The following is a 25,794-nucleotide window of genomic DNA, read 5'->3' as shown; positions in this document are numbered from 1 at the left end:
CAAGGGGCTAATTCTAGCTAATTAGGGACCCTTTCCCCCAAGCAGCACTGCTCTCCCCCTGCAGAGATTCTCAGGGACAGCTAATGAGGCGGGGCTGGAGATAGCCAGGCCAGTCATGTGTCAGGGAGAAGGGCGGCAAACACCAAAGCTGCAGCTGGTCAGGGGACAGAAGACAGAATGGTGGGGAGCCAAGAGGGTGCTAAGCCGGGTCAGGGCGAGGGGATAGTCCAGACGGGGCTCTGGTTGCTGCTCACAGAACACTGCCTTGTTTGGGGTTCTCTTGCTTCTCGATGCAATTTTTGCTACAGCGAGGCTGGGGAAACGCAAACCTCGAGGAGGAGGATATAGGAGACCTAGCCATTGTTCCACTGTCTTACAAAGCTAAGCAGAGCAAGGACAAAGGAACAGAGGAATAAAAGATCAAGGCAAGCTTTTACAGAAGGGGGCAGCCCACAGAATTGCTGTAGCTAAATTACCGATCCCCAGCGAGGAGGCTGGGCAGCTGTCACACGTACATTGCGGCGTGAATAAGCACAACAACTCCATGGATATTTGCTCTGGCTTTATCTGGGGTGATCTCCAGAAATGAGAGAGAGTCGAAGAGCGGAAGAAGCTGGCACTGAAGCTGAAGAGACGGAGGACGATTAGGGACATTCCTTTGCAGCACTACTGCAGGCTGTGCCAGACAAGAGGGGAGGGACGGTGCTACTGATGAGGGAAGAGGCAGGAGCAAGGGAAGGAGCTGGCAAGGCATTTTGTATTTCAGGCACAGAGAGGTTCTCTCAGCTGGGGCTGCTGCGGCGAGACTGGCCTGCTGGGACTATGACAAAGCAGAAACAGGATGATTAAAGCAGCAGGCGTCTCCCCGGGATGCCCAGACACAGCAAGGGAGCCCCACGCCCATGGCTTCCAGGGGGGGAAGCGTTTAGATCGAAACTGAGACGAGGAACCTATGCTGGGGCATCTGGGAGCTGTTCTGTTTGTTGGACGCGTCCACAGGCGCTGGAGATGGGACCAGCTGGGACTGAAACATTGGGCACTTGTTGATGCTGTGGGGATTCTGCTAGCAGGGCCCCATACTCATACCTAGGGTGACCAGATGTTCTGATAATAGGGGCTTTGTCTTATTTATGCAACCTCCCGCCCTCCCCCTGGCCCCGCTCCTGAAAAAAAACCATGTCCTGATTTTTCACACTTGCTATCTGGTCACCCCCTCATACCTGCCCTAGGACGTGTGTCCCAGAAGCACCTCCCTGGCAGAGACGATGCTTCTGGGAAGGTCTTGGCCTCTCCAATAGCACATTCAGATCACAGCGGCTTCTGGGAGGTTTACAAGGAATCCAAATTCAAGGCTGGCGTTAAGTGGCTGAGACTCTGGTGACCTCAGTGGAGTTGTGCCCGTTTACGCTCTTGGTGGGGTTGATCCACGGTGAGTATCCAGTCTCAGATCTGAACTGTTGCCCCAATGCCCAAGATGACATTTTGTGTTAAGGCATAAAGCCCGTTGCAACGCTGTATGGTGGGGATGGAGTGCAGGTGGATCACTGCATGGAGAAGCAGCTGCCTTCATCCACTCTCCACACCGTGAAGATGCTCCCAGGGCATGCACACTCTCTGGGGGCACAATCATGACGTGATGGCATTGTGGGTTAGGGCTGGCCTGACCTCCAGTCTGGGGAATTGGGATTCAGACTGGGGGCAGCCTGGCCTACAAGGACTCAGGAGTCCTGGGTTGTACTCTCAGCTCTGCTACCGGCCTGCTGGGTGACCTTGGCCATTTCCCTTCCCACTTTTTGCCTATTTAGAATATAAGCTGTTTGGGGTGAGTGGTGGTGGGGGGGGGGAGCGGGAGCGGGAGGGTGAAAGAGAGTATGTGTGTGTGTCGCCTAGCACAATGGGGCCCTGGTCTCATTTAGGGCACCTACGCAATACCAGGAAAATATAGCCTGGAAGATACTCACTTGCCTGTCCACATCTTCTCTCAAACCATTTCCCTATCCCTCTTATCAGAACAAGATTTGCCTCTCACCAACATTAGCAGCGATTAGCAGGTAGGGAGCGAGCAAACGAGGATCTCTAATGAACTGCATTTCAGAGAGGAGCCAACCTCCGTTTGGTCTTGGATTGGGGAATAAACAGTGAGTGTGTTATATCACACAACACCCGGCAGCAGGCAGCTTGGGGAACAGTTTGAATACGAACGTTTATTACCCACAATGTCCTGAGATCTCCGCAAGGCAGATTCAAGGGCAGGCTCCGTGTACACGATACAGCTTTCCTGCTCTTCTTCCCAACGGCCTTAGTTGTCTCAGGGTTATTGTGCATGACGCACTGGGGCACCAAGCTATGGAGACAGCCCTCAGTGCCCCACAAGATGGGCTTGCCGTCACATTTTGCTGCTGCGCCACTTGGGGAACAGAAGGATCCCTTCAAAGGGAACCAGCTGTGTCAAGACACCAGCACGATGACTGGCATCAGCTAAGGCTTGGGGGGCTGGTGCAGAGACTGGGAAGGTGCAACTAAGAGCTAACAAATGGGGGACATTTGAAAGATTTGCTAGACTTTGCCTCTGAGGCGGAGAGCTACAGTTTGCTTATGGAACTGGATTTCTGTTAGCAGCCGCGGCAACATATGGGCCAGCTGCTCTGTTGGTGTAAACTGGTGAATTCCACTGGCGTCAGTCGTGCTCTGCCTGTGTACACCAGCTAAGGGTCAGCCCCGTATCCTTACAAGTGGCACAAAGACACATTTGTGGGAGGGGCTGTTCAGATACATGATGCTCATGGGGCTTCCGCTGTCTGGAGAGTGAAGGATAGCTAGGAGATTGGGAAGGGGGGAGCAGCATTAACAACCTTAACCCTAATAGCATTCACCCCACAGGCTCAGGGCTCAAAGTGGGGCTGGGGGGCTAGCAAGTGATGTGCAGCTAGGAGTCCCACCAATTCACTCCCCCAACTCTGACCCTAGATCACATGCTTTGCCCTAGTAACTGAAACTAAGCCTGGCCTTTGGTGAAATGAGCGACAGTAAGAAGCCAGGAGTGGGTGTTAAACGCCTGACTCAATGACATTGTAGATCAAGACAAATTTCATGAGAAAAGGTAAAAAAAATGGGAACTTATTGAAATGATGAAACGTGTAGAATGCCCAGCAGAAGTTACCCTGCTCCTCCCTCATGTCTGGAAAGGGCTGAAGAGACAGGATAACACTAGGACTCAGGCAGTGGCTCTCAACCTTTCCAGGCGACTGGACCCCTTTCAGGAGTTTGATTCATTGTGTGTACCCCAAGTTTCACCTCACTTAAAAACTACTTGCTTACAAAATCAGACATAAAAATACAAAAAAGTGTCCCAGCACACTGTCACTGACAAATTGCTTGCTTTCTCATTTTTACCAGATAATTATAAAATACAAAAATTGGAATATAAATATTGTATTTACATTTCAGTGTATAGTATACAGAGCCGTGCAAACAAGTCATTGTCTGTATGAAATTTTAGTTTGTACTGCTACTGCTTTTTATGGAGTCTGTTGTAAAACTAGACAAATATCTAGATAAGTTGATGTACCCCCTGGAAGAGCTCTGTGTACCCCCAGGGGTACGTGTACCCCTGGTTGAGAACCACTAGGCTAAGGTACCGGGGTTTAATAGATCTGGATTCAACTGCTAACTGTGCCACAGAGTTGCATGTGAGACCCTGGGCAAATCACATAATCTCTGTGGGCCTCATTTTCCCCCTGGAGGAAGCTAACGCTTCCTTTGTCTAATGTATTTAGATTATCAATTTTTGGGGGCAGACCCTCTCGTTTGTAGAGCACCTAGCACAAAGGGGGGCTCAATCTCAAAGGAGCCCGGCTGTAACGTTACTCCTACAGTGCAAACACTGAGCACTCTGCCTGGTACTTACAGCCCAGTTTTGGCCCTGGAGGTAGAGAGATGTGCATTTTGCCCCCAGACCAGGGAATGGGCTGCAGGAAAGCCATCAATCCAATAACTTCCGGGACCAATGCTACCTAGGATCTGTCCAGGAACCCAGCAAAGCCTCGCAAACTGAGATACTTCGGAATAAAGGGTTATTAATCAGGTTCTGAAAAACCTCACCCAGTAAGTAAAACACATGGAGTCTGCATGGGGTAATTTACTTTTACACATTTTCAGCTGGTCAGCACATTGAACACTGATTTATTTTCCCTTGGCCTAAGAAACAAAGAATCAGCACAAAAGCTGTAAACACATAGTAATGCTTAGGCCTTCCAAGCAAGAACAAGAACAGAGAAAGGTTACTGTTCCGCCTGCCTGAGCTATTCTGCTCCGTGACGCCAGTTGCGAGAGAAAACAGATTTTTTAATTAGTCTTTGTAAAACTCAGCACAAGGAAATGCGCACGCAGGAATGCAGGGTACCAAGGGATGCTGCATTCATTTGTGTAGTGTACATAGCACTAGATTCCTCTCCTATCCCAGCTTTCATGTCAGGATCTCGGAATGACTTAGAACCAAAGTCTGCCAGGGCGGTGGGGGTGGGAGAACACAGAGAGCCGTCCCCCACTTCTCCGCTTGTGAGCCTGCAAAAAGGCAAGGCAGGAGTGCAGGGGCTGCTCTATCTCACTAACTCCCTGGGGTGCGCAGAGCCCACAAAACAGGACTATGGCTCCCCCACATGAAGAATAAGCTCCACCCCACACAAGGGTACAGTAGCAAGTGCACTCTCCCGTCATGCCCAAGAGCTCTGGGGGGAAGCCAGTTACCTCCTAGTGCTCCCCTCTGGGTGACATGGCTCCAAAAGCTGATGTAACCCTCCTGAAGTGCACCAAGTCTCACACCGCCCCTAGGAAGGAAGGAATTATCGTCCGATCATGCACGTAGCAAAGCCAGGGCACCGAGCAGTGCTGTTGTAACCCATGTGCCTGATAGGGAGATATCTCTTTAAGAGACCCACTGCGGGGAGGTAGGAGTGAGTTCTGTCTGGGTCATTGTTGCTACGCAGATTAAGCACGCCACATCCAGAAGATTCTGGAATTGAGTGTGGTCGTTTGGGGTCTGCTCCACTAGGTTCCCTGTTGCTGGGGTCAGACCCCAGGAGGGCAGCAGTCAGGGCAGCTGCTTTGCAGGGGGCCATGTGCCCTGGGTGAGTGGGGAGAAGCTGAGCCCAGGAGCAGGAAGCAGGTTGGTGTCCCAAACTCAGACGCATTTTGCAGCAGGTTAGTGCTATTGTTAACCCTCTAACAGGGAAACCTGGGCAATGCTAATTATAGCCAGGGGAAATTGGGTGGGAAAAATAACTTCTTCTATTTTAATTGTACACTTTGAATGTGGTTTTGATTTTAGCCAAACTGTTCTAGTTACATTGTCTCAACTAGTCTGAGTCACCCACTGTTCTTTAACTGTAGTAATGGGGAAAGAGTCATTTCTAGTTTCACTCCATGCATCTGATGAAGTGGGTTTTAGCCCATGAAAGTTTATGCCCAAATAAGTGTGTTAGTCTCTAAGGTGCCACAAGGACTCCTTATTGTTTTTGCTGATACAGACTAAACACAGCTACCACTCTGATTTCTATTTTGCTATTCTCAGTTTTGTGTTTTCTTGTAACAGGGTTTGCTTTAAATCTGAACACGTAACTGAGTGATAAATTAATCCATCAGCTGGCTGGCTAGCAGTGATTTCAGCAGAGGAAGAGTCTGCCTGGATTCCAACTGAAGATCCCTACAAGCAAGTGGAGGGAAGATGTTGTTTTAGATTCAGCAGACTGTCTAGATTTGGTGACAAAGACTCTAACTGAGACTTAGGTGGACAAAACCTAAGCTTTTGGGAACTTTCAGTTTCTTCTCACTGTGTTTCTGTGGGGACTGAACTGTTCAGATTTTGTTTTCTTTATTTATGTTTATGTATAACTGTGAAGATAATGTCTGTGGGTTATAAAATAGCCATGTCATGCTGTAAAAATTAGATTATTTGTTTATTTATCATAAGATTTTATTAAGTTATTTAATTAAATTCATTTCTTTAGTTCCTTTAGGGACTTGAATGTGGGGAAGCTGACCCTGTGCAATCCTGGCAGAAAATCCTTAGAGACTGAATGCTGGGTCTCCAGCTACTTTCTATGGGAGTTGGGGGTTTTTTAGGCACTGGAGAAGGGCCACTGGATTCAGCTGTAGCTCACGAAAGCTTATGCTCAGATAAATTTGTTAGTCTCTAAGGTGCCACAAGTACTCCTTTTCTTTTTGCAACCAGAGCAGACATACTGGATCAGATCAATGGGCATCTAGCCCAGTATCTTGTCTCTGATGGCGGACAGCACCAGCTACTTCAGAAGAAAGTGTAAAATACCGCCTCACAGAGAATAATAGCATAGCCATCTTATAGAGGGACCATTTCCCAGTCTGGTTTATGCCCTGAAGCAGAAGGGTTTATGTCACCTCCAAAAATGACCCCAAGCCCTATTTAATGTAACTGTGGATGCTCTTGTTACCCACAAAGTGTCTAAACCTATTTTTGTTCCCTATCTTTCGGTCACAATATCCTGTGGCAGTGAGTTCCACATGCTACTTATGCATTAGATAGGATTGTTTTCCTTTTATGAGTTTTAAATATGTTACCTTTCACTTACTCTGCATGTCCCATTGTTCTTGTATTCTATGAGGGTAAATAGGAGCGCCCAATTCACTGTCTTTATTCTATACACTATTTTGTCTACCTTTAGCAATGAAACCCTCCCCCCACCCCCCATATTCGCCTCTTGTCTAAATAGTGTCAGTCTTTTCAATCTCATCTCATACAGAAATGTTTCCAGGTCTCTGATCATTTAGGTGCAGTCTGTGAAGCCTTTGTATTCCTGGCATCTCCCTTTTGAGACGGGGGGACCAGAATTGAGATCAGTATTCTAGGCGAGAGGGCGTACCATGGATTTATACCATGGCTTTATTGTACTTTCAGCTCTATCATTTATCCCACATCCTAACATGGGTTTTCCTTTTTGACCATTGCTGCAAACTGAGCAGAGATCTTCACTGAATTGCCCACAATCATAGAAATGTTGGGTTAGGCAGCCCCTTGAGAAGTCATCAAGTACAGCCCCTTGAGGATGGTCTTTTTCCGGAGAGGTTACAGTAAATGTAAGGCTTTCTTCTGCCATTCCCTACACCGTGCATTACTTAATATTGCTCCACACTGAATTTCATCTGCATGTTGCCCAATCACCTACCTTGAACTCTTCTGAAGTTTCGCAGAGTTTTCTATAGCCTTGACTAGCCTAAATAATTGTGTCACCTGCAGATTTTGCACCCTCCGCCACCCCACTGTTCACCCTCCTTTCCAGATCATTAATAAATACATTAAACCCCCGTACTGCAGCACCCACTGTTAGCCTCTTACTATGTGGTCAATTGAGCATTTATTCCTATTCTTTGCTCTCTGTCTCTTAGCCTATTTCTAATCCAGGACAATTCTTTACCTCCGGTGCTTCGACTACTGAATTTCGCTAGCAGCCTCTTGGCAGAGTTCTTTGTCAAATGCGCCATCTAAGGGGTGGGGCAGATTGTAAAACTGGTGGGGACATTAGGTAATATGGACTGTTAGCCATGAGATGGACTGAGCAGTTCTTAACTGACATTCATGAGGAAGCTATGCTGTAGAATATGGGTCTGCCCTGTTCTGGTCAATAATATACTCAGGTCTGTATTCATTTCAGATTAGCATATTCCCCATCCAGCAACAAAGAAAACTATGGACTAAGAGATGCAGAACTAAAGGCTCCCTGATTAGAAGTACAATAGTGGCACAGACTTTTGGACTTATTCCTCTTCTGAGGAAGGTGCTGAGCACCCTCAACTCCCACCACAGGACGTGGGGCACTCAGTCCCTGGAACAAGGGCACAGCTTCTCTCAGGATCAGGGCCCTTGTTTGCACAAATACCTCATTCTAAAAGCTGTGACTAACGAACATCAGTCAGACTGGACCCTGGGACACGTCCATTTGAGAACGTTTCATCTCCCCCAAAGCTCCGTGGGGTTTTCCTGGACAGCGCTGCACACTAGATAGTCCATTGTTTAGCGCAGCTGCCAGACGGCAAGCACTGAGGAGTGAGGTTGTCTATGGATCTGCAGAGCAGCGTGCAGAACTGGCAGCAGCTGTGCAAGCTTTCTCCCCATGCTTTCCTGCCAACGTGTCTCATGCCTGACCCAGAAGTACTTCTGTGGGGTGCAGGGAAGAAAATCCAACCTTCAAGCCCGGTCACTCCCGAGCCTTTGCTCTCAGGCTGAAACATGCCAAAGGTGGTGGTGGAGGTATTTTGTGACGGGATCCTGCTCAATCAGAAACTGCAGCAAAACCCCCAAATTCCTTACCCAAAGGACGACAAATTATCAATCGATTCTAAGGACCTGGAGTCACTGTTGACATGGGCTGCATTTCTATTGCCTCCTTTCCCATCCCACTATGGGCATATTTTAGCTCTTGATGTTCTAGGAACACACAGATCAATGCATAACTACAGAGCAGGGGTGGCCAACCTGAGCGGGAGAAGGAGCCAGAATTTACCAATGTACATTGCCAAAGAGCCACAGTAATAAGTCGGCAGCCCCGCATCAGCTCCCCAACCCCGCTCCCAGCACCTCCTGCTCTCCGGTTGCCCCGCCAATCAGCGCCTCCTCCTCCCTCCCCGCACCTCCTGATCGGCTGTTCCGTGGCGTGCAGGAGGCTCTGGGGGGGAGAGGGGAGAGCGAGGGCCTGGCAGGCTCAGGGGAGGGGGTGGGAAGGAGTGAAGTGGGAGCAGGGCCTGTGGCAGAGCCAGGGGTTCAGCAGCGAGCACCCCCCGGCACATTGGAAAGTTGGCACCTGTAGCTCCAGCCCCGGAGTCGGTGCCTAGACAAGGAGCCGCAGATTAACGTCTGAGGAGCCGCATGGGGCTCCAGAGCCACAGGTTGGCCACCCCTGCTCTAGACAATAGGAAAATTCTGCTTTGAGTTACACAGCAACTCCATCCAAACCAATGGATTTACGCCCATGCGACTGAGGTCAGAATCTGGCCCACTATTTTGTGTGTGGGGAGTATCGAGGAGCCTGCTGAGAGAATCAAGAGCTGTTGCCCAGTGTGCATCCCCCCACTTCTCTTCCCATTCGTCGTGCTTATTGGATTTAAAGGCAACTGAGCTGGGCAGTTCTTTGCCTGATGAGAGAGAAGGGATTTCATTATGAGCAGCCACAAAAGATGCCCATTTGGCCAACCTATGGAGTTTACAGCACCTAGTAAAACAGAATTTGAAAAACATTAGAAGCTTTGTGGGGGGGGGGGGTTATTGCATCTTTAGACAGGGTAATGTAGAGGCTGGGGGATACCTTAAGAGGGCAATATATGTCTTCTGGCAGATGTACTCCGGCCAAGGGGTTCCGCAGGAGACCAGCAACTATCAGTGGGTTTCAGGAGACAGCCAGCATGCACCCCTCCTTTTAGTGCTCGTGGGCAGAGCTGTGTTAATAAAGGTGGTTTTGGTTCGCTGGCAAATCTGAAAAATTGGGGAGGGGAGCGGGACCCTTTGGGGTCAAACATTTCCATTTGATTTGGAGTGTTTTAATGGTTTTGAATTTTTTAAAATAAAATTGAAGGAAAATGCCAAATGAAAAATCCCCTCAAGTTGAAAAATCTAAAGGTTTCATTTGGAAAAGTCAAACCAAAATGCATTTTGGGGTTGTTTTTTTTTTTTAACATGGACAATTAGACCTAAGAGACAAATTGCAAAATGTTCCAGAGTCACCAAATCTGCATTTTTTGCTGAAAAAAGTTCTAGCCGAAAAGCGTCACCAAGCTCTCCTGGGGATGTGAGCGCTGGGGACTGAAGTCTGGTGTTTACCCACATCCCAGGCAGTGGCTGGCTTTTCAGTGCCGCCCTGCCACCATGCCCTCTGCTCACAGCTGGATCCACCCATCTCTCAGGCCAATGGGCTTGTTCAAACTGTACCCTGGGACTCTGAACGGTGCTCGGTGATGACCTAACTCCCATTGCAGCAGGCAGTTGAATTCCCACGGACACCCTTGGGAGCAGCGTAAGACCAATGCTGAGAGCGTCTGAAAACCCTGCACCTAACTGTGAGCACTGTAGGGGAAATTCCAGAGACTTCGCTAGGAGCCGGACCCAGCTCTGGCCAGAGCAAATGTTGGAACGATATTTACTGGTGTTCCGACTAGGAACAAGCTAGTGAAACTGGTTTATGAAGACAGCTGCCCCTCGGATAACTGGTGTATGGAAACCTGTTGCAGATGCTGGGCATCGAAGAGCCAGCAGGAGACAACAACTGTTCTTCTCTGCCAACTGGGGCCAGATTCAGACCAATAAGCTACAAAGGAGGGACTTTCTCGCAGCCTGGCCTGGTGACTAGGGACACTGGGCTGGGAGTCAGGAGACCTGGGTTCTGTTCCAGACTCTGCCACGGACCTGTTTTGTGACCCTGGATGAGTCCCTTCCCTTCCCTCTTTCTCCCTCTGTAAAAGTGGCGCTGATGACCTTCCCCATCCACAGCAAAGGGCTTGGAGCTCTGGGCAGCAGAAAATGCTACTTACAAGTATTTTATGCTCCGCTTTCCCCTTCCATCCTGAGACTCCGCACAGAACAAGCAATGGCTCATTCTCGTTCCTCCACATTTCCTCTGCCCTAGGCCCGGGGTCCAGGGATGTGTCCAAATTAATCAGATTGGCAAAGGAGCTGTTCAGAGGGCAGGAGCAGAAATAGCTGCGTACTTAGTGTCACACCAGGGGCACCAGCAAAGCCCTGATTTTCACCCACTTGAACTTCACCTTGGCACCTGACCCGAGCCCCCAGTAACCAGATGAGACAGAGGTCTTCCTGATTTACAGGTACAAGCTTCCTTTCAGAGAACATGGCCCAGGCAGGCTGCTGTGAGAAGGACACATTACATGTTGAGATGGGCCCCAGCCCTACCTGCATTTCACACTCCGCTCTCATTCTGTGGCTTCTAGGAGTCGGTCCTGTAAGGCACAGAGGAACCCCAGCACCAGCTGTGTCAAGTGAGTTAGGGAGGTGCTCAGCGCCTCATGGATATGACCTCTCACAGAGATCTCTCAATACAGAGCTGGTTACTACTTTCCAGGGGAAGGAAATGCAGCCTTCTCCATTAGTAAAGTCTTCTCCCCGCCTCCTGGGAAGGTGGGTAAATATCAGCCTCCCCCTTTTACATCAGAGGCTTATGGAGAAGAAGTGACTTGTGCAGGTTCACACAGCGAGTCAATGGCAGAGCCAGGAACGGAAGCTAAGCTTTTACAAAAGTCACTAGTGATTTGGGGTGCTGCAGGTTTTTGGTGCCCAGCCCCAGACCCCTGAAAGGCGATAGATGGCCGGAAAGTACTGAGCTCCTGCAGTCTGAAAATCAGGCCCTGTTGAGCCATCTCAAGTGGGACCTCATAAATCACTAGACACTTTTCAGAACCCTGGTCAGGATCCGAGTCCTGCCCAGTCCTCATTCCCCCCCCCAGCCTGAGGCCGTGACAACGAGTTCGAAGAACATGTGAGCCACTCTGAATTCCCCAGACGCAAGACAGTGCGGAAAGATTCTACTGAATGTTTCACCGTTTGCGGGTTGGCCTCACTCTACATCAGCCAGGGACTTCGATCTCGGGTTTGTGCCTGCCCTTTGCAAATAGCAAAAATTCTTCAAAATGATTAATTGTGCACAGCTGTAATTAATGATCCCTAGGAGGGCACTGAAGGGACAGGCTGATATCACGTACTGAATCCTTAGGGAACATCAGGCTGCTTTGCTATCCTTTCTAAACCTTACGTGGAGTTAAAAATAGGAAGTTTAGTATGCAGTGTGAAGGATCTTTTTTCCCCTATAAGGGAAACCCGGGGGGTGGGGGGGTTCAGTTGCTCTGCAAAGTCCTGCCGTCCTAGAGGATGCGATGACATTTGGTTCCTCTCCACCCACTCTCGACTCAGTTCAATACCAATAGGAACCAGGGATGGGCTTTATCAGCCCGCTATGTAGAAGACAGTCCGTGGCTTGATTTATGAATGCTTGTAAAGAGCTTTGAGATCCTGAGTGGAAGGTGCTACCAAAAGATCAAGTGTTACTGTTGCTATTTACAAGCATTCATAAATCAAGCCACTAAGTTCTGTCTGGGACACAGCATCATTCCCATTTTGTCAATGGGGAAACTGAGGCACAGAGCAGACAAGTTATTTGTCCAGGATCACTCAACACGGCTATGGAAGAGATGGGAACAGAACCCAGATTTCTTGACTCCCAAACCTGTTCTTTAACCACTGGCTTCCCTTCTCCTTAAAATACATGATTCTGTTTTCCCTAAATCTTCTCCTTATTTACTTTCTGCCGTTCTAGCCCCTTGTACGTTAACTTTACTTTACTCCTTTCTCTTAACTCTGGTCTTAAATCCTCTTTGAAAGTCAGTGGCCCATTGAGGGTGGGAGAAGCACTAACATAGAATCATAGCAATGTAGAACTGGAAGGGACCTCAATAGGTCATCTAGTCCAGTCCCCTGCTCTGAGGCAGGATTATCTGGAGTCTAGACCATCCCTGACAGGTGTTTGTCTTACCTGTTCTTAAAAAACCGCACCAACCCGTAGATTCCACAACCTCCCTAGGTAATTTGTTCCAGTACTTAACTACTCTGACAGTTAGGAAGTTTTCCTAATCTCCAACCTAAATCTCCTTTGCTGTAATTCAAACCCATTGTTTCTTGTCCTATTCTCACTGGTTAAGGAGAACAATTTATCACCCTCCTCTTTATAATGAAGGTATTTGTGTGAGAACCTTGCTACAGGTACCATCATGAAAGAGAACAGAATCTGCCCTACAAGGCACTAAATTTAAATTCCATTATTAATAAAAACGTTCCTAGCTTTGCAATAGTGGTTGAGCCTCAGACATGCTGCTTGGCCGGAGGAGTTAATTGGCAGGAGTGTCGCTAGTGATCTGAACTTTGTACGTGCACCAGCTGAGTCATTGCCTTCTTGTGCCTACCATCTACCTGCCACTTCACCCCAAGGTAATCACTCCCAGAACTGCTACAGTTAATTACTGAGCTGCAGCAGCTGTTAATAAAAGGCCAGATGAAGAGTAAAAACCCTGGGTTCCCACAGAATTACATTCTCTGCTGTGGTGGTACGTGGCGTAAACAAACCAGCCTCCCTCTGGGGTACTAATGCTCAGAAAGATTCATATTGGAGGATGAAAAACAACTGTGGATTAATTAAGATTCATGAGTAAACACATGCCCGTCAATGTATTTCCACTACTGAATGGGGAGAGATTAAGCAGCAGCCCTTGGCTAATACCTGAGAATTAGTTTCCTCCCTTCTCAGAGGGCTCACACAATTCAGTGAGCAGAGAAACAAAGGAAACACTTTGAAACAGTTTCTTTTTCAATGTTCTGGCCTTGGAGAAGAGAGGGACCAGAATGCATATTCGGCTGAAAATGTACCGGTAAGTGCCTTTTCATTTTATTTTAAGTTTCACAAATCTTGATCCTCAGGGAAATGTTTCGGTGATTTATTTTAAAAAGGGTTTGGATCTATATCCCTTATTCTTGGCACCATGTGTACGTCACTCTCTTTACATCCTCCCACGTGGGTCATCAGAGAGATGTGAACCCTTGACCTCTGAAGCCTTCCCACTTGAGTTAAGAAAGCAGAGTGCATCACAGCAGAAGCTCCTGATCTGCTTAGGTGGACCAGCAGAGCTGGTGCTAGATATAAGCAGACTGAGCAATTGCTCAGGGCCCCAAGCTGCTCAAGGGGGCCCCCTAGTTACCTTTTATGATGTGTTGTGGGGGTGGCCCCTAAAAATATTCCTGCTTAGGGCCCCCAATGGGCTAGCATCGCCACAAGAGGGGGAGAAAGCTAGCATGAGCTCTTCATGGTGAAAGGTCCCTCTCTGCGTGAGCAAGGGGAAGTTCAATCCAGCCTTTGGTTATTAGTGGATTCAGATCCTAAGAACGTGTCCAAGTTCATTCCTATCGTCTTTTCTCAGGCAGACCCGCAGGCAGCTGAGGAAGCACTTGGAGTTTTCCATCCATCAGCTTCTAAGAGCAGGTGTAGTTTTCGCTATTAAGCATTCTGTCTCATACCGTTACTCCTGATCGAGCCAGGCTCCAGGGTTTTTCCCCTCAGCGTGCAGAGACTTTCGTTAAAGTGTTTCTCTAAAGCAGCTTCGTACAGGTTAATGTGCATTGGTTATTTTAATGTTGTAGAGACAGAGGAGCTCCCTCGGGTGTTACAAATGCTGAAAGGGAACTCAAAACTTCCCAGCAGCTCCGGACTGTACATGCGCACCCCATGAATGCAGCCAGTGGCTCTCCTCCATTGCACCCTCTGTCGGTCTGTCCATGCCAAGCGGGTGCAAAATGCTACAGTTCTGACAGAGGAATGCGCTACACCCACTTTAGACAGCTGGCTGCACATGGGGCAAGCCAGGAGGAAAGGAGATGCATCCAACAGTCACGTTCCTCAAATCCACAATTCACAGCCTGATTCTCTGTTGCCCTGCACCTTGGGCAGGTATCTGTGCCTGGCTAACGTGGGTGTGAAACACTACTCCTCTGATCTAGTCGTATTTTATACCTGGCCTAAGGAACATCAAAGAGGGCAGGGCAAGGAAGAAGACGGCCCCTTGACAGCGGTGGGAGTCAACGCCTCTCACGATCACCCACGCAGAGCTCGGCTACGCTGTTACTAGCGGTAGTGAATGAGCCCTGAGCGAGATCCATGGTGCCCAGTGAGAGGGATGAGCAGATGGCCGGATGATACAGGCAGATACGACATTACTATCTGCTTCCAGACCAGTTTTCATCACTGTGTCTATGAGAATTTCAGCATGTTGAATTCAAGGGGACTTGGCGGCAGGTGCCTGGCCTATGCTAGGGCTCTCACGGAGAGGCCAGCAGCTGGTGAAAGCTGCCCCAGTTCTAGCCGTATATCAGATCTGCAACCCAAAAAGTTAAAATCATGGGTCAACCCCACCAAAGCAACTCATGAGATTGGCCCCACGCTCGCCAGATTAAAGAATAGAGGAAAAAGACGACATCATGTTTTTGAGCATCCCCCCCTCATGCCCCCAGCATGTGGGGGTGACGCTGCAGCGTTGCCAGCTCTCCCACATGGACAGAGAGAGGGCGGTTCTGCACCCACACCCCTACATCAATTAATTCTGCACCCTCCGCCCTGCATCTGTCCCTTGCCCCCCATGCACCTCAGCCCCTGGTGCAGCTGTGGAGGGGGGGCACACACACAGCTTGGAGAGCAGCTCCAGCAGGGTACTCTTATTCCCTTCCCAGGGCTAGGGGTGGAGGTAGTCTGGAGCAGAGGGGGGAAGGAAGAGGAGGACTTGATCCATTTTCCACAGGGCAGCAGAGCGCTCTGAGCTGCTGGACTCCTTCTGCTCCCTCTTTCCCCTCTGTCCTGTGGGAGGGCTACAGCAGCTGCCTCTCCCCGCAGGTCCCACCCAAACACCAGGGAGAAGGGGGAGAGCTCCGCCCAGCTCCTGCATCAGCCCTGATTGGCCGCTCTGCCCTAGGAGGTGGGGGCAATGGGACATCTGTGACCCGCCCCTCCCCATCAGAAACATTGATGGAATTCGGCCGCCTTTTGGAGACAAAAACATTCCAGGGACATTTTTGTTTCTTTCCCCTTTTTGCCATTGCCATCTAATCCACAGCGTCTGAGCTCCAGGCGCCCAAGGGCAGAGAAACTATTTACGTTTCCAAAACTCCTGGTGCTGCATCCTGCAGATTGCAAGATATGCAAAAAAGCAGCTTCCATCCGACAGGAGCTGAGCAGAGCTCCTACCAGATTAGCCCAGGCAGCATCACACAGCTGAGCTGCTTCTCACAGGTCCCGTTTCAAGCCTTGGCAGCGGTAACATGGAGGATGCATGCCCAGACCGGCTGGTTGGAGAACCCCACTAGCCAGTTAGACCCCCTTGCAGATCCGGTCACTAAATCTTAGGCCTGGTCTCCTCTGGGGGTTTTAGCCACTATGTAGCTACACTGATGCATGCACAATGCTCTGCATAAAACACCCTGCATGTGTGTAAACTATGGCTTTCCTGGGCATAGCTCACCCCGACTTCAGACGAAGCTCAGCCATACCAGTCCAAGCCGCGTCTACACTAAATGTTTGCATGGATGTAGCTAAAATCCCAGCAAGGATTTAGGGCCCAATCCTGCAAACCTTCATTCAGGGGACCTGGTACACCACTAATCTTCCACCACGTATAGTCATTTACACCTGTGCAGAATGGGTGTAAAATACTAGCACATCCGAATGGCAACATTTTACATGCATTTTGCAGAGATAGGTAACTCCACAGGATGCAAGGCAGCTGAGAAGCAGTACATTTTAAGGCCTAATCCTTGCAAAACCCAAAGTAAGGATTCCTTGCATTCATAGGTGTGGTTAGAGTTTGGTTCAATGGCTCTCAGCACCCCCCCACACCAATGCAAGTTGTTCCAGCCCCCCCGCTTGCATTCAGCTATGGACAGTCGAGACACAACTACCAGAGTGACTGATCAGGTGGAGTATTCATCAGCAGAATACCCTCCACCACAGGACTGAAATGGCTTACTGTATACCATTGATTTAATACACGAGGAAATGCAAGATTGCATACAGCAGCGGCGCTCATTATAACTGAGAGCTCCCTTCCTGATAATGGAAAGGAGGACTTGTGGCACCTTAGAGACTAACAAATTCATTAGTCTCTAAGGTGCCACAAGTCCTCCTTTTCTTTTTGCGGATACAGACTAACACGGCTGCTCCTCTTCCTGATAATGGACTTTTTAACCGGACTTTAAAAAGGCAACATGAAGTTGGTTGGGTAACTGGGATATTCCCAGGAAACCTTTTTCAACAGCCTTCAGCCTTTCACCATAACAGTTCAAACCAGTATTATATCTACACCATAATTAGTGAACAGTAGCATAGTGGTGATTGTAGTGGATGCATAGGACAAAGGAGCTGCAGCCTACTGTAGCACCAACCATCCTCTGTACTTCTGGAGCACTTTCCATTGGAGGGTCTCAACATGCGTTACAAACATCCATTCGTTATCATAGCTTCACAGCCCCATGGTTCCCATGTCCAGCTTATGGACAGAGACCAATGGAAATGTCATCACGAGCAAGTGAGGTGGGGACAGGAAACCCGGCAAAATGACGAGGAAAACACCCTCAAGAGGACAAGGATTGTTCACTCTTAGAATAAACTCCAGTTCCACTGCTAAGCCCCTTTGCAACCAGGAACCTGGGATACAAACAGTGCAGAAGAAAAAAATAGCCACATTGATCTGATCCCTTTTAAAATTATTAATTAATTATTTTATTACCCAGATTTCAAGGGCCCGATTTTGAGAAGTGACTTATTTGCATTCAAAACCCTTCAAGTGCAAATAGTCGGTGCACAGTCATTAGAGATCTAACTACTAGACTGCTTGCAAATCTGGTGGTCAGTTCGGTGCAAAATAGGAAGCCAGTGCAACTGCAAGTGCTAAATAGAAGCCAACTGAGAAACCTCTCAAAATAAATAAAGACCTGGGGAGGGGATCAATCCCTAGTATGGAAGGCAACTCTCGCATCTCTCTGGCTATAACAGACAAGTGCCAGCCCTCACCCTCTGCCCCTCAATCTTATGGAGCCATGTAGTCCAAGACATTCAAACCTTTTCTGAGAACACTTGGTTTCAGGTCTAATCAAAATCAAGTTTTTCAGGAATTTAGAACAGCAATTACATTTACAAGATGATTAAGAAACATTCCAAGTTCTGAATTCAGCTAATCACACACACACACCCCTCTTGAAGAAAGAGCCAATTTCAGGTGATGTTTTAAAAATCAGCCCAGACTGAGGACACATGCTGCACGATCCATACACCGCAAGCTCTCCTGGGGAAGCTCTATCTACATACAGCTCAGCTTTCAGGTATTTCAGAGCTTTTCTGATTTTCTAGGGTCCTACTTCGCCGCCATCTCTGTAGTAGCCATCTGCCATTAGAGTGTTTTTTAAGGGCTCAGGTACAAGTGCCAAGCAAGTCTATAACCATGCCAGGTCCAGTGTGCCAAACATTGTACAAGTTAAGCATGTGTGTAACTGTTTGCAGAATCCGTACCCAAACTAGTGACTAGAAGGGACCAGGATGGGTAGAACGCGGGAATTACAAGGTACCAGACTCGACTGGAATAAGTTTGAGGCTCATTCATGGCTCTCACCGTGCTGTCCATCACAGTGACTCTGAGCGTCACAGCCAGAGCAACGACAGAACTCACGTCCCTTTCCCCCCGTCGCAGTCGTCCACCGCTTGAGCTAATGGAGAATCTCCGTTAGCAGCGTTCAGCCCACACCATACAGTCAGGCAGTTCCAAGTTAATCCAAGTAGGGGCAATAAACAAGTGGCTCGTAGCGAGGATGAAGTACAACTTGAGAGACGTTGCAGCAAAAGCAGGAAGAACAACAAAGAGACAGAGAAAAATACTTCTGCTGTGGACTGTTCCCTTCCCTCCACTGCACAAACAACTACAGATAGTCAATAATATGTAACGGTTAACATCAAAAGCAGAGATCATAAATAGACAAAGGCAAAGTCAGGTGGAGAAAATAATGTTTTTGTTTGGTTGGTTTTTACATGACGTTTTTTCTCAGCGGAGTTGTCTGTCCTTGTGGGAGGCAATGTTTATTAAGGAAACACACACACACTTCGGCTTTTTTTGACTAGGTCCCACTGGCACTGTTCACCATCCGCAAAGGAAAATACAGCTTAGCAAAAACTAGTTCAGATTTTAACCAACAAATGACAGTTATCCTGCTGAAATAAGAACAACAATTTACAGAATTAAAAAGAAACCCAGTGAATGTCTTTTCCCATTGCTACTGACCCAAGATAATTGTGGGTAGATGAAGGCTCTGTTTTATAAGCTGCGGTGTAGCCTGGTTAATAGTACTCTGCATTTGTAGAGCATCGTGGCACCTTTCGGATGAAGATCTGCAGAGGACAAATATCGCACTTGATCCCCAACATCCAAAGGTCCCATCGACATGAATGAGAGTTGCAAATACTGCACCTCCCAATTAGACCCCAGTAACAGCGCCTACAAGCACAGAGGGAGTCCGCGATATCCCAATAGTCAAGCGGTACCTTCCCTTCTCACTGCGACTGCCTTAGACCCCAGAAAGGAGGGAAATTTAGTCGCATTTTGGAGCATAGGGCTGTGACAGACATTGCAACCCCACCAAGTATCTTTGGAGACCACGATATTGGCTTTATGAACAGTTGTGTATGATTGGGTTCTACTCCATGGTAGGGTCCCCACAGCTCCTCCAGGGACTAACAGACAGTAGAGGGGTGATTACCCTGCATAGGCATGGACACTAGGAGTGGGGGGCACCCCCAGGTTTTACGGGGGGCTCCACACCCGGACGTCCCGGCTGCTGGTCCTGGTTGCCGGCACCGCACCCGGGGCTCCATGCCTAGCCCCACATGCAGGGTCCCGGCTGCCAGCCCTGCACCTGGGGCTCCGCACCTGCCCCCAGCTGTGGCCCCAGCCTCAGCCTCCTTACCCATGCCCGTGCCCTTCCCCCCATCCCCCGCCCCAGAACCCCAGGGTGCCCCCCTGCTCCCAGCCCCAGTTCTAAGGGAGGCGGGGAGCGTGGACGGGAGTGAGGCGGGTTGCAGCACCCCACACTCTAAAAAGTGTTTCAGTACCACTGTTACCCTGAGATTGTGAATAACTCTGGAGAGGTTCCATCCCGGGCTGGTTTGCATAGACTGGTTCAAACTGGGTTTTCCAGGGACTGGGAGACAAAGAAAGGACTTATACTCTAAACAGATGAGGTTGAACAGACTCAAGGCCTTCTTTCTGACCCGGCAAATGGACAGGACCTCCTGTCCAAGGGGGGGTGGGGGCAATCTTTGCAGAAGGTTTGGAAAGACTCTGCCCTATCAGGGCCGCATGAGACTGGTGGGTAACTCCAGGCATGTTTAGTGTGTGTTTAAGTCTATTGTTTTATGATGTTTTCTCTGCAATGCTTTTCAAAGAGCCAAAAAGAGGGAGGTTTCAAAGTAACAGCCGTGTTAGTCTGTATCCGCAAAAAGAACAGGAGTACTTGTGGCACCTTAGAGACTAACCAATTTATTTGAGCATGAGCTTTCGTGAGCTACAGCTCACCTCATGCTCAAATAAAAAAAGGGAGGATTTTCCTGGGGCTTTGTTTTATTTCCTTCATTCAGCTCTGAGCTTCCTTGCAGGTAGCATTTCCAAGGTGCGATAGGGCCATTAATCAATCCTTTGAATTGCCATGTTCCTTGATGACCCATCTGATTTTGATAACCGTTCTGGATGGGCGGGGGTTGGGGGAGCTTCACGTGCCTGGTTTCACAAGTTCAGAGCAACATTGTCAAAGCTATAAAGCAAAACTTACATATTTTCTTATCGTATGGAATCCACACATTACAAGTTAGATCAATGCATGCAGCAATTTACAAGTGTTTCATAGAGTCTAAACACTAAATACATTCTTATAAAACTAATATCTATGCTGAGCAAAACTAACATACAGGTGACCTGCTCTAGTCTCTAGCTGTAAGTTTGCTAGTTCTTAGCTAATACCTGCAGCCTGGAAAAGAGCTGACATCTGGCCTGCCAGCATCACGATCATTTTTCACCTTTAAAAATGAAGATTTAGGACTTCTTTGCAGATTAATTTCAGTTTTGCAGCATGCTTAATTTGCAAAAAAACTTGTCTCTTCTATAATAATTCATTTTCGTTGACACAGACAATAGACACAGTGCACCAACGCCATGTGGGTGCATATCTCCCCATGGATCTAGGGATCATGTAACCATGGGGTGGCCCCATTAGATTATATTTGTGGTTACTTTGGTTGAGTGCATCAATTGGCTATTAATACTGAAGCCCACTGAAAAACAGAAACATTTGCTAAAAGTCTGCAAAAAACTGTCTACAAAGTAGGATGAAAAATTTCCAGATAGTTTTCCATAAAAGACTGAAGTTCAGATGGTGTTCCTTACCATGCAGTTACTCCAACTGCAAAAGTGGCCAGAATACATACGATTTTTTTCATTCATCACCTTGTTTTAGGTAGATTGTGACTTATAAATAGAAGGGATGGGGGGAAACTGGAGATGGGCTAAACTGGAACCTTCGATCTGAACCGTTTTTGAATTTGTGGTAAAGTTTGGATCCAGATCTGGATTTTCTTCTTGAGCCAGACTCTGTAACAGTCTTGAGCAGGAATCCCAGATCAAAACACACCGAACAATATCTGTGTTTCACAAGCATGGCAGACAGATTAAGCGTCCGATACAAAATTTCCCCACTCAGACTCTAAATCATTTTAATACCGACAATGGTTAAAATATCTGTGACTTTCAGAGACTTCTCTGTTGGTCACATGAATTATGGATTTGTTGTTTTACTGGGAGATCAGATGCTCTATTAATATAATGTTCTTGAGGTGCTCAGCTGCTCCAGTCAGCAGCTTCCTTGCTTGCCGGCTGCCTTTGAGCAACTAGGTAGGTAGGCCTAGGTAGGGAGCGTCGAATCGTGGAAGTCAACGAATGGCTACGCAGGTGGTGTCGGAGAGAAGGCTTTGGATTCTTCGACCATGGGATGGTGTTCCAAGAAGGAGTGCTAGGCAGAGATGGGCTCCACTTAACGAAGAGAGGGAAGAGCATCTTCGCGAGCAGGCTGGCTAACCTAGTGAGGAGGGCTTTAAACTAGGTTCACCGGGGGAAGGAGACCAAAGCCCTGAGGTAAGTGGGAAAGCAGGATACCGGGAGGAAGCACAGGCAGGAATGTCTGTGAGGGGAGGGCTCCTGCCTCATACTGGGAATGAGGGGCGATCAACAGGTTATCTCAAGTGCTTATATACAAATGCACAAAGCCTTGGAAACAAGCAGGGAGAACTGGAGGTCCTGGTGATGTCAAAGAACTATGACGTGATCGGAATAACAGAGACTTGGTGGGATAACTCACATGACTGGAGTACTGTCATGGATGGTTATAAACTGTTCAGGAAGGACAGGCAGGGCAGAAAAGGTGGGGGAGTAGCACTGTATGTAAGGGAGCAGTATGACTGCTCAGAGCTCCGGTACGAAACTGCAGAAAAACCTGAGTGTCTCTGGATTAAGATTAGAAGTGTGAGCAACAAGAGTGATGTAGTGGTGGGAGTCTGCTATAGACCACCGGACCAGGGGGATGAGGTAGATGAGGCTTTCTTCCGGCAGCTCACGGAAGCTACTGGATCGCATGCCCTGATTCTCATTAGTGACTTTAATTTTCCTGATATCTGCTGGGAGAGCAATACAGCAGTGCATAGACAATCCAGGAAGTTTTTGGAAAGCGTAGGGGACAATTTCCTGGCGCAAGTGCTAGAGGAGCCAACTAGGGGGGGCGCTTTTCTTGACCTGCTGCTCACAAACCGGGTAGAATTAGTGGGGGAAGCAAAAGTGGATGGGAATCTGGGAGGCAGTGACCATGAGTTGGTTGAGTTCAGGATCCTGACACAGGGAAGAAAGGTAAGCAGCACAATACGGACCCTGGACTTCAGGAAAGCAGACTTCGACTCCCTCAGGGAACGGATGGCCAGGATCCCCTGGGGGACTAACTTGAAGGGGAAAGGAGTCCAGGAGAGCTGGCTGTATTTCAAGGAATCCCTGTTGAGGTTACAGGGACAAACCATCCCGATGAGTCGAAAGAATAGTAAATATGGCAGGCGACCAGCTTGGCTTAATGGTGAAATCTTAGCGGATCTTAAACATAAAAAAGAAGCTTACAAGAAGTGGAAGGTTGGACATATGACCAGGGAAGAGTATAAAAATATTGCTCGGGCATGTAGGAATGTTATCAGGAGGGCCAAATCGCACCTGGAGCTGCAGCTAGCCAGAGATGTCAAGAGTAACAAGAAGGGTTTCTTCAGGTATGTTGGCAACAAGAAGAAAGCCAAGGAATGTGTGGGCCCCTTACTGAATGAGGGAGGCAAACTAGTGACAGAGGATGTGGAAAAAGCTAATGTACTCAATGCTTTTTTTGCCTCTGTTTTCACTAACAAGGTCAGCTCCCAGACTGCTACGCTGGGCATCACAAAATGGGGAAGAGATGGACAGCCCTCTGTGGAGATAGAGGTGGTTAGGGACTATTTAGAAAAGCTGGACGTGCACAAGTCCATGGGGCCGGACGAGTTGCATCCGAGAGTGCTGAAGGAACTGGCGGCTGTGATTGCAGAGCCATTGGCCATTATCTTTGAAAACTCGTGGCGAACCGGGGAAGTCCCGGATGACTGGAAAAAGGCTAATGTAGTGCCAATCTTTAAAAAAGGGAAGAAGGAGGATCCTGGGAACTACAGGCCAGTCAGCCTCACTTCAGTCCCTGGAAAAATCATGGAGCAGGTCCTCAAAGGATCAATCCTGAAGCACTTGCATGAGAGGAAAGTGATCAGGAACAGCCAGCATGGATTCACCAAGGGAAGGTCATGCCTGACTAATCTAATCGCCTTCTATGATGAGATTACTGGTTCTGTGGATGAAGGGAAAGCAGTGGATGTATTGTTTCTTGACTTTAGCAAAGCTTTTGACACGGTCTCCCACAGTATTCTTGTCAGCAAGTTAAGGAAGTATGGGCTGGATGAATGCACTACAAGGTGGGTAGAAAGCTGGCTAGATTGTCGGGCTCAACGGGTAGTTATCAATGGCTCCATGTCTAGTTGGCAGCCGGTATCAAGTGGAGTGCCCCAAGGGTCGGTCCTGGGGCCGGTTTTGTTCAATATCTTCATAAATGATCTGGAGGATGGTGTGGATTGCACTCTCAGCAAATTTGCAGATGATACTAAACTGGGAGGAGTGGTAGATACGCTGGAGGGGAGGGATAGGATACAGAAGGACCTAGACAAATTGGAGGATTGGGCCAAAAGAAATCTGATGAGGTTCAATAAGGATAAGTGCAGGGTCCTGCACTTAGGACAGAAGAACCCAATGCACAGCTACAGCTACAGACTAGGGACCGAATGGCTAGGCAGCAGTTCTGCAGAAAAGGACCTAGGGGTGACAGTGGACGAGAAGCTGGATATGAGTCAGCAGTGTGCCCTTGTTGCCAAGAAGGCCAATGGCATTTTGGGATGTATAAGTAGGGGCATAGCGAGCAGATCGAGGGACGTGATCGTTCCCCTCTATTCGACATTGGTGAGGCCTCATCTGGAGTACTGTGTCCAGTTTTGGGCCCCACACTTCAAGAAGGATGTGGATAAATTGGAGAGAGTCCAGCGAAGGGCAACAAAAATGATTAGGGGTCTGGAACACATGAGTTATGAGGAGAGGCTGAGGGAGCTGGGATTGTTTAGCCTGCAGAAGAGAAGAATGAGGGGGGATTTGATAGCTGCTTTCAACTACCTGAAAGGGGGTTCCAAAGAGGATGGCTCTAGACTGTTCTCAATGGTAGCAGATGACAGAACGAGGAGTAATGGTCTCAAGCTGCAGTGGGGGAGGTTTAGATTGGATATTAGGAAAAACTTTTTCACTAAGAGGGTGGTGAAACACTGGAATGCGTTACCTAGGGAGGTGGTAGAATCTCCTTCCTTAGAGGTTTTTAAGGTCAGGCTTGACAAAGCCCTGGCTGGGATGATTTAACTGGGAATTGGTCCTGCTTTGAGCAGGGGGTTGGACTAGATGACCTTCTGGGGTCCCTTCCAACCCTTATATTCTATGATTCTATGATTCTATGAACTGTGCAAGACTGAGCATAATGCAGCTTTTACACGGGAAGCCACAAATGCTGACCCTTAATGCTGTTCCCAATTAATCAAACGGAGAGTGGAGCTGCGTGGGGTTGTGGTGAATGGCATTTCTGATGGTCACATGTGCAGTACCCAATTTAGGAATGTTTAGGGTGCTCTAACTCGGCTTAGACAGATCATTCTTGGCTCCATTTGGAAAGGGAAGAGAAAAATCCTGCAAAGTTATCTTCAATTAATTTACCATCGATGTCGCATTTTAACAGGGCTAAATTCAGACCTTTAGAGAAATACTGCGGCTAGAGTTATTACCAGTTTGCTTCATCATGAATCCTTTCTAAGATGCTCAGAACAACATCTAGCCCCACAACAGATTCGCACCCCGCTGCTGAGGAGGTGGCTATGAGCATTAGCTCCGCATGTTTGCAGGCACAAGGTATGGCTCCACTTCCCGTTTTGGCCAGGACAGTCCCCTTTTTAAGGCCTGTCTCTGACGTGATGATTTTTTGGGGCACAACTGGGCACTTGTCCCGTTTGCTGTTTCTGACCGATCAGCCGGCAAGAGCAAAGGGGACAAATGCCCACTTTTGCCCCAAAATGGGTTGTGCCCCCCAGTGGGGTGCAGAGGATCGTTCGAGGGAGGAGGGAACAAGCAGCAGTGCCAACCCCATGCTGCAGGATTCAGGTGAGCAGTGATGCCAGGCGGCACAGGCCAACCCCGCCTGTCGGAGACCCCTAAGGCCAGCCCCCACATGTGGGAGGGGGCTCAGGCGAGCAGCTTGGGCCAGCTCTGCAGGGGGCGGGGGAGGGGTTTGGGGCAAGCCCTGCACTGGGTCCTGTTTTCCCTTTGGGAAATATGGTCACCCTATCTCCGCAGCATCCTAAAGTTGTCTATTAACCTCAGTCAGAAGGCATCTCTGTGCCCCGACTGCACAGGCCTCCTAGGCATCTTTACGAGTCTTGGGTTTGCGACAGAAAGTTTAAAGCTTGCAACAGTTTCTCTGTCCAGCAGAAGAGAAGATTGTGCGCACGA

At 48.4% G+C, this 25,794-nt stretch overlaps 1 protein-coding gene and 1 long non-coding RNA gene across 2 annotated transcripts in view; one reads left to right on the top strand and one right to left on the bottom strand.

The window, feature by feature from the left end:
• The window catches only part of FGF12 (fibroblast growth factor 12), a 290,970-nt gene that overhangs the window by 216,020 nt on the left and 49,156 nt on the right, over positions 1-25,794 (bottom strand). The window lies entirely within an intron of this gene.
• On the top strand, positions 241-7,342 carry LOC142073151 (uncharacterized). The gene is made up of 2 exons (XR_012669832.1): positions 241-1,429; positions 5,591-7,342. It is a non-coding gene; the product is annotated as an uncharacterized LOC142073151 (long non-coding RNA).

Source organism: Caretta caretta, chromosome 9 (genome assembly GCF_965140235.1).
Source record: "Caretta caretta isolate rCarCar2 chromosome 9, rCarCar1.hap1, whole genome shotgun sequence".
NCBI lineage: Eukaryota > Metazoa > Chordata > Testudines > Cheloniidae > Caretta > Caretta caretta.
Note: the sequence above shows the minus strand (reverse complement) of the source record. Positions and strands in the feature narration are given on the sequence as shown.